Below are 8,701 nucleotides of genomic sequence, written 5' to 3' on the forward strand. Positions count from 1 at the left end.
ACTATATTCATGAAAATAAATTCTGATTCTGACCAGCAAGGTCTGTCAAAAAGTCAAAAGTCAAAGTTCAGATTTATTGTCAGAGAACGTACATGATATCATATACAACCCTGAGATTCTTTTTCCAGCAGGCCAGCCAGAATTTCTACTTATCAGTCACACAAAAATCTGCTCCCAAGAAAAGATACGTGTACAAAAGGGAAAAATGTAAAGAAATGTAAACAGACTGTGCAATGCAGTAAAAAATATTCAGGAATAATTAATGCGGAAAGTAAGCCCTTAAATGTCTCCGGCACCATCTAAACGTTGCCTTCCTGGCTACTTGCCTCTGCCTCCATCTAAAAGGCAACACCACTTGTGTATCAGCAGGACTGCTTTACTACATCCAGTGCTCCCTTTGTGCCCTCTCCACGTCGGAGAGACTGGGCGCAAATTTGGAGACCTCCCAGTAGCCAACCATTTCAGTTCTGTGCCACACTCCCATACTCACATGGTCTTATTTACTATCCCACCAAGACCACCCGCAAATTGGAAGAACAACAATTGATTTTCTCTCTGGGCCCTCTCCATCCAGATGGCATTAACATCGACTTTTATGGTTTCTGCTAACCTGCTCCCTGCTTTGCCTCCCATTTCTCTTCCCCTTTCCAGTTCTTCACTCTCCCTTTATCCAGCCATCCCTCCTCCCCTTGATCTCTACTGTCCCCTCCCTCCCTTCTCCACCTATCATCTCCTGCCTTTGTGACCACCCCTCCCCCTCCCCCCACTATTCTTTTGTTCAGATGCCTACCGATTTTTTTCCCCATACCTTGATGAAGGGCTCTAGCCGAAATGCTGGTTATATATTGTTACCTTTGGTACATAAAGAACACTGCTTGACCTGCTGCGTTTCTCCAGCTTCGTGTGTTTCCTTAAATGATTCTATGACTGGAATCTGCACTCCAACAATTGCCTTTAAGTCCCTTTATCTGACAACCTCTGCATTCCAATTATTGCCTTGAATTTGATTGCAGGTAGCCAAGCCTTCAGATGCCTGGGCATTACATTCTGGAGTGGGCTCTAACATCTGTTGAATCCTAATCATTAGTGCTGTGTTGTGGAGTTTCCAAGATTTCCCTGCAATTGTGGGTTAATTAGCTCTGGTAAATTTCTCTGTGTCTAAGTTGACAGTAGATCACAGAAGGTAATGGGAATATGAGGATAAAATGGGGTTATTTTACTGTTAAACATCTTACTGGGAAAATGGGATTATTTTAAATGAGAGTTTGATGCTCAGTATGCACTCAAAGGGCTGAAGGGCCAGTTTTTAACTGTATGAATGTGGGAATGTTTTGCTCTGTTTCGGCTGTGCATGAATCCTAGTTATTGTATTTTATCTCCAGCTGCTGCGTCAATGACATTCCATCATTAGGCCAGACGCTGAGATGTTCGTTGACGATTCCATGATCTTCCATTCCATTTGCAGCTTCTCTACAAATGAATCAGCCCACACCTGCCTGCAGAAAGACCCAGACGACATTCAGACATGGGCTGATGTGGCAGGTAATGTTTGTGCCATGAAGGTGCCAGGCAATGATCATCCACAACAAGATAATCTAACAATCTACTCATTGAACCCCTACCGTCAACATCCTGGGCTTCTCCATTGACCACATTCAACAGGACCAGTCGTACAATGGAGAGAAGAGCAGGTCAACAGCTAGATATCCTTGGTGAATGACCCTTCCTCTTCCCATGAATCAAAAGCCAAGAGCTTGATCACTTCTCTGGACCAATGCAACTCCAAGTCAAGGTGAGGAGCCCAAAGCTATTTGGGACAAAACAATGCAGTTGATTAATTCTCCAACCATCACTTTCTTCCTCTATCACTGCAGCCAGCTAAACAATGCCTTGCACCAACTTACCAAGGCTTACTCCACAACTCCTCCAATCTGTAGCCTTGGCCAGCAAAGGCACCAGGTGAATGGGAACTGCCCCTTCTGCAGGTTCCCCTCCAACTTGTTCATCGTCCTGACTAGAAAATCTATTCTCAGTCATTCACTGGATCAAAATCCCGGAACTCCGACCCCCACCGGTGGTGGGAACATTGTCATCAGAAGGGCAACAGCAATTCAACATCACCTTCCAGAGGGCAACTAGGATTGAGCAGCAACTTCAATGGTGTTGAATCTCAATGAGTAAAACTTGGCTTCATATATTCCTTCCACCCTCCGCTGGATATAGATGGCCATTTCCAGGAGTTTGGTAAACGAAATTCCTGAAGGCTGAAGTAAACGATTCCCCAATTTTGGGAAGTGAATGTTGTCTTCAGCTAAACAAGGAACCACTAAAGTTGTGGCCGCTGAAGGCTGGAGGAGATAGCAAGGGTGGTCCAGAGAAGAAACAGATCTGAATAGGGAAGTGGTTGGCATTTTTATCATGTTCCTTCATCGTGGGGTCAGGACATTTTGAATCGAATTGTATTGTCATGTTTACCAAGATACAGTGAAAAGCTTTGCACACTATCCAGGCAGGTCAACCCATTCTTAACTATAGCAGGCCAAGAAATAATAAAGTAAAAGTTTGATTTCAGAATTATAATGTATGGCATTACAAGGATCAATGTGTGAGGATAGATAAACGTACATTGCATGGGCATCACCTTTTACCAGTGAGAGGTTTATTTAAGGGTCTGAAACTGTCCTTGAAAGTGAAGGTTTACTCCACAACGCTCTCTTGATTCAATCTGTAGAAGGGATTTGATCTCTGTACTTCTCACTGACGTCTCACTTGATTGGAAAAGAGAACGTTCAAGTTGTGTTAAAACGTGAGCATGAGGGCCTGGCACTCAGTTATTGTTGTACCTGCTCAGGGAGGGGTAGGAGAAGGGGAGGGAAAGGGATACAGCAACTACTTGTAGTCATATTGCTCCTTTTTAATGTAGCAAATCTCAAGCAATTTAAAAAGAGAGCGGTTGATTAAAACTTGATTGCACACCAAATGGGTATTGAAGACTTGTTTGAAGCCATAGGTTACAATGAGGGGAGAATTAAAGTGGCAGAGGAATGTGGGGAGGGAATTTTAGGATCTGAGGCATGAAAGCCAGGAGTAGACAATGAGAGCCCACTTAGCACAAGAGTCCAGTGTTGGGAACCTTTGTGTTCTGAGAAAGTTGCATATCTGGAGGGAGTTCTATTGCAGAGAAGATGGGGTGGGGGGGGGGGGGGAAGAACTATTTGTCAAAAGCTCCTCTCATCTCATTAAGCAAAAGCAACCTGGGGACAGACAAAGAACAGATGCAGATTGGATGATCGTTTCGTTGAACACTTACACTCAGTTTGTGGGTCTAAAATTGAGCTTCCTGTAGCCAACCATTTCAACTCCCCCTAACCATTCCCACACAGACATATCCATCCTCAATCTCATTCCTTGTCAAGGTGAGACCATATGTACATAGGAGGAGCAACCAATCATATTCCTCCTGGACAGCCTGAAATCCAACAGTAGCTATCTCCCCAATCCCCATCCAGTTCCACTGTTTCAATCTCTTCTTTACCGACTCCTGTATTTTTTTTTTATCTTGCTCTAACTTTTCTTTCTCCCTGCTTCCTAATGGTCTCTCCCTCTATCTCTCATTCCACCTTTTGTCCTATACCCCAGCTCCCCTCCCTCTGCTTATTTCCACCTGAATATATTTAATTTCACCTTTTTAATCTTAATCTTGACAAAATTTGGAATGATGTTTTCTACCCATGGACGCTATCTGACCTGAGTTCTTCCAGCAATTATTTATTTGCTTCTGACATATAACCAACTTTCAATGTGTTTGCAACTCTGTAAATCACTTTGCTTCTCCCTAATATGGGGTAGATGTTATGTTTTCCTGCTAGAAATGTGTTCTCTCCATTAAAACCTTCTCCCATCACACTTGCCCTACATTTAGAACATAGAATATTACAGCACAGTACAGGCCCATCTGCCTACAATGTTGTGTTGTCCTATGTTAACCGACCCACAACAATCTAATTCTTCCCTCCCTCACACCCATAACCCTCTATTTTTCTTACATCGATCAGTCTTGTAAATGTCGCTACTGTACCAGCTTCCACCACCACGATGCATTACAGGCTCCCCCCTCCCCTCAACTTAAAGAGATGCCCTTTCGTATTTGCTATTGTTGCTCCAAACAAAAATCCTGGTGTCCACCTGATCTTTCTTTTAAAAATATCCTTGGTCTTTTGAGGTCACCTGTGAGGTGGATTGTGTTTTATCCATCCTTGTAGGTTGACTCCACCATATGGGCATGCAGTGGTTGAAGCTGCAGGCACTGGGATGGTGTGAACAGGAAGCAGGGGAACCAAGTTGTCAAAGAGGTGTTGAAACTATGTTATAGAATTTGTGGGCTGTAGATAGACAAGGTGGGCTTGTTAAATATCTGGATTAGAGAACAATAAGGACAATTTAGCAGACTGAGGAGAGGACATGGGAAGATTATACTTCATATGAACTAGTATCAACTGAATGACTAACAAATGGCTTGAAATACTATTGTGCCATCAAATACTCAAAGTTATTTCAAGGAGGAGTAAATCTCCCTCTGTGATGTCTAATGAGCAATAATCCCCACCCATTCTCCACTGGAAGCTAATTTAAAGGCAGCTACAGAGTCAGCTTTTTCTTACACAATCTGGCAAAACATTCCAGTGCAGATTGAGTAAAACTTCCTCTAAGCAGTCTCATTAAATACTGGCAGGCAAGGAAAGGCTAGCAGCACTGAGTGGCCACATCAGATTGTATCCATCCTGTTCTCAGTCTACTTCCTGGACAATCCTAAGATTTATTTGTATCCAGCAGGTCATTGAGGGGCATGAATAAGGTAAATAGTCAAAGCCTTTTTCTCCAGGGCAGAGGTTTAAGGTGAGAGGGTAAAGATTTAAGAAGGGACCTGAGGGGCATCTCCAACACCTGAGGGTGGTGGATGCATGGACCAAGCTGCCAGAGGAGATGGTAGAGATGGAGAAACCTACAGTTTAAGTTTTAAAAGATATTTAGACAGATACATGGATAGGAGGGATATGGGGCAACTGCAGGCAAGTAGGACTAACTGAGTTGAAATGCACAAGTTGGGCTGAATGGACTGTAAAAATCTGTATGATTCTAAATCTTGTCTTGCAGAATGGAAAAGGCCCTTTACAGACCAAATGGCATTCTGGGCTAGACTCATTTATCTGCATTTGGTCCACATCCTTCTAAATCTTTCCTATCCAATTAGAGCCCTCCCATCCAATTAGAGCCCTCCCATCCAATTAGAGCCCTCCCATCCATTTAGAGCCCTCCCATCCAATTAGAGCCCTCCCATCCATTTAGAGCCCTCCTATCCAATTAGAGCCCTCCCATCCAATTAGAGCCCTCCCATCCATTTAGAGCCCTCCCATCCAATTAGAGCCCTCCCATCCAATTAGAGCCCTCCCATCATATATGAGACCAGCTACAATGATCCCATAGGAAGAATGGGGATCCAGATTACCGTACTGTTTGTGAATGTCAGAATCCTGACTGAGGTCTCTCAATGTTTTGTTCTTAGATCCAATCCATTCTGCCAAAGAGGCTTAAGAGAGCATATTGGGAAATGTAGCTTACAGGTCTGCTTTTGCCTCCAGTGCATGAAACTCCAAACAATGGAGTTGGGGTCCTTTTGGAGATTCCCTACTCTCTACGTATGATGGAATCTCCACAAATCTTCACCTTTAAATGGTTCCCATGGGAAGGAAGGCAGCCAACACAACATCTGGGTGATGCGGTTGTACACTGTGCCTCAGCAATGGCTATTACTGGATAATCAGTAACTGTTCTTTGCTTCCTATTGGGTCAGTTCCATCCAGCTGAGAGGGTGGGCAGGATATTGATTCCACAGTAGCGTGTGTTGGAATCCTTCTCCCTCGCCCACTCCCCTGTAATGTTTGATATCACTCACTTTCCATCCTACTCTTGAGAAAGGGTCCTGACTCAATACATTAACTGGCCGCTTCTCTCCACAGCAATTGCACGACTTGCCGAGACCCTCTGGCTGCTCTTTCTTCTTTGATTCACCCATTCTGTTGGAACAATGGGCTGCTCTGAACTCGAATTACTATGGCTACACTTCAATAGCTTGGTGGTCTTGCACCTAAGAGCCTCAGACTTTTGAGAACCTACAACTTTCTGACTGAGGGACAAGTGGTCTGACATTACCGGAAGGATGAGGTGGCTTTAGAGTGGGTACAGATTGACTGGAATGCTGCAATGAAAGCACAAGACACGCTTGATTGGTCAGGGGGTTGAGTAGAAAAATTGGGGTCATTTTGCAGCTGTACAAAACTTTGGTGAAGTCGCATTTAGAGTATCATGTGCAGTTCTGTGACAAGTGCTTTAAGGAGGATGCGGGGGCTTTGGAGAGGGAGCAGAAGACGTTCACCAGGATGTTGCCTGGATGAGAGGGTATGAGCTGTGGGGAGAGTTTGGACAAATGGGTTGTTTACTCTGGAGTGTCAGGGACTGAGGGGAGACCTGATTGATAAAGTTATGAGAGGCATCAATAGGGTGGACAGTCAGAGTCTTTTTTCCATTAAAAGTGAGGCAGAGAGTATAAGGAAGATGTGCAGGGGTAAGTTTTTAAACACAGAGAGTGCTGGGTGCCTGGAACGGGCTGCCAGGAATAGTAATGGAAGCAGACGCAGTAGTAGTGTTTCAAGGCTTCTTGTAGTCACTTGACTATGCTGGAGGTGGAAGGATCAGAACTGTGTGTGACCAGAAGAGATTTAGTTTAATTTGGTATTATGTGTTGAACTCATCACTTTTCTTCCTTATCAGATAACTTGGGGAGAGAATTCCATAGATTCACTCCTCTCTGTGAGAAATGGCTCTTCATCTCTGTCCAAATCTTCTCTCCTGAATCTTGAGGCTCTGTGCCCTACCCTTCTGTTAGAGACAACCCCCCCCCCCCACCGCTTCTATTTTATCTATTCATTTCACACCCTCATCCTTCTAAACGCCTAATGAGTATAGACTCAAGCTACAAGCAGCCACATAGAGCAATGAGACAATGGGGCTGAATCTGTAGTAGTTCCAAACACACCCATTCACCAGCTCTTTCCCCACTGCTGAAAGGTGATTGGAAAATGTGGGCTTACCCCCCAGTTACTGCTTATGAAGAATGAAAGTTTGCCCTGGGATCATTTTCCACTTTTCCCCCCCTGAAAATAATGTCCTAGATGGAAGTCCACAAAGATCTTGGTGCCACAGGAGAGACAGCTTGTACTGGTGCAAGAGACAATCTGCTGAGGGAACTGCATCTGTGGGTGAAAAAGAATGGTCAATTGTAGCGCCAGCTACACTGCTACTGAAAGAACACACAACCAGATGGGTTGAGCTCAGTGAGCAGAACTGATTTATTGCAGGCTGCTGGGCTGGACTTGTACTCCCAGCCCGGACCTGGCTGAGAACCGCGCTGGGGGCGTTGACGTCACCCAGGCGTCACGTGGTCCCTCAGTGCGGGCTTCGGAGCCCTGTGCTGAGAAGAAGGGGAACCCCTCCCCGACGGCGCTATTTTGGCCGGCTGCCCCGCCGCTTGGATTACAAGCGGGGCCGGTTCACCTGCCTAGTGGTGTGCCGCCACAGGTCAACATTTTGGGTGGGAATCTGTCATCAATACTGAGTGTGCAGAGGCCACACTACTTCAACACTCTTGGTCGAGATGAAGAGTTCTGGCTCAAAACACTGCCCATTCCATTTCTCCCACTGATGTTGCTCGATCCACTCGTTCCTCCGGCGGGTTATTTGGGAAAGAAGCTGGTGCATCTTTTCAGACCCTGACAGAGCATCCAGAATGATGCAGCTCTCGTCGTATCTGGAGTTTCACTTGGATCCATTTGGAGTTGAAGGTCTAAATTCCACCAACTCAGTCACAACTTGCACATTTTTAACTTAAAAAAATTACACATGCGACACTGTTACAGGCCCTTTGTGCCACCCAATTACAACCCCAGTATATTTTGAATGGTGGGAGGAAACCGGATCCCCCGGGGGAAAACCCACCCAGACACAGGGAGAAGGTCTCAACTCCTTACAGACAGCACAGGATCGCTGATGGTGTCACAGCACTGCGCTAACTGCTACGCCAATCGAGTTGCCCCAAAGGAGTTTGCATTTTTACAGAAACAGATTTGTATCCATATGGTTGACATTTACACTTATCGGAGGTGTGTGGTTCAGGTAGGGGGATGAGATTATGTTGTTGTTTGCCCAGGGAAGCAGAAGAGGGGGCTTGATTTGATGCAGTGGTTCTCAACCTTCCCCCCCCCCCCCCACTCACATACCATCTTAAGTAATCCCTTACTAACCACAGAGCACCGATGGTGTAGGATGGCAGAGGATGCTCTATGGTTAGTAAGGGATTACTTAAGGTGGTATGTGAGTGGGGGAGAAAAAGTTGCAAAGCACTGATTTTAATGTATTTAAGACACAGGTAGATAAATTTTCGAAGAACAGAGGAATTGAGTGATATGGGGAACAGGTAGGTAGGTGGAGCTGAGTCCATGGCCAGATCAGCCATGATATTATTGAGTGATGGTGCAGGAGCCTGGTCGATTTGGCCATGGACTCAGCTCCACCTACCTGCCTATTCCCCATATCACTCAATTCCTCTATTTCGTATGTCCTTTAGAAACTCAATCTTGTCTTCAGG

General features: G+C 45.1%; 1 protein-coding gene across 1 annotated transcript in view; it reads left to right on the top strand.

Annotated features, from left to right (window-relative positions):
- Positions 1-2,534, top strand: part of LOC138742739 (salivary glue protein Sgs-3-like) — a 69,473-nt gene extending 66,939 nt beyond the window's left edge. The window contains exon 5 of the mRNA XM_069897545.1: positions 1,383-2,534. The gene's annotated coding sequence lies outside the window, so the exon portion shown is untranslated. The remainder of the gene's footprint in view (positions 1-1,382) is intronic.
- The last annotated feature ends 6,167 nt before the right edge of the window (positions 2,535-8,701 follow it).

This window comes from Narcine bancroftii, chromosome 9 (genome assembly GCF_036971445.1).
Source record: "Narcine bancroftii isolate sNarBan1 chromosome 9, sNarBan1.hap1, whole genome shotgun sequence".
NCBI classification, from domain to species: domain Eukaryota; kingdom Metazoa; phylum Chordata; class Chondrichthyes; order Torpediniformes; family Narcinidae; genus Narcine; species Narcine bancroftii.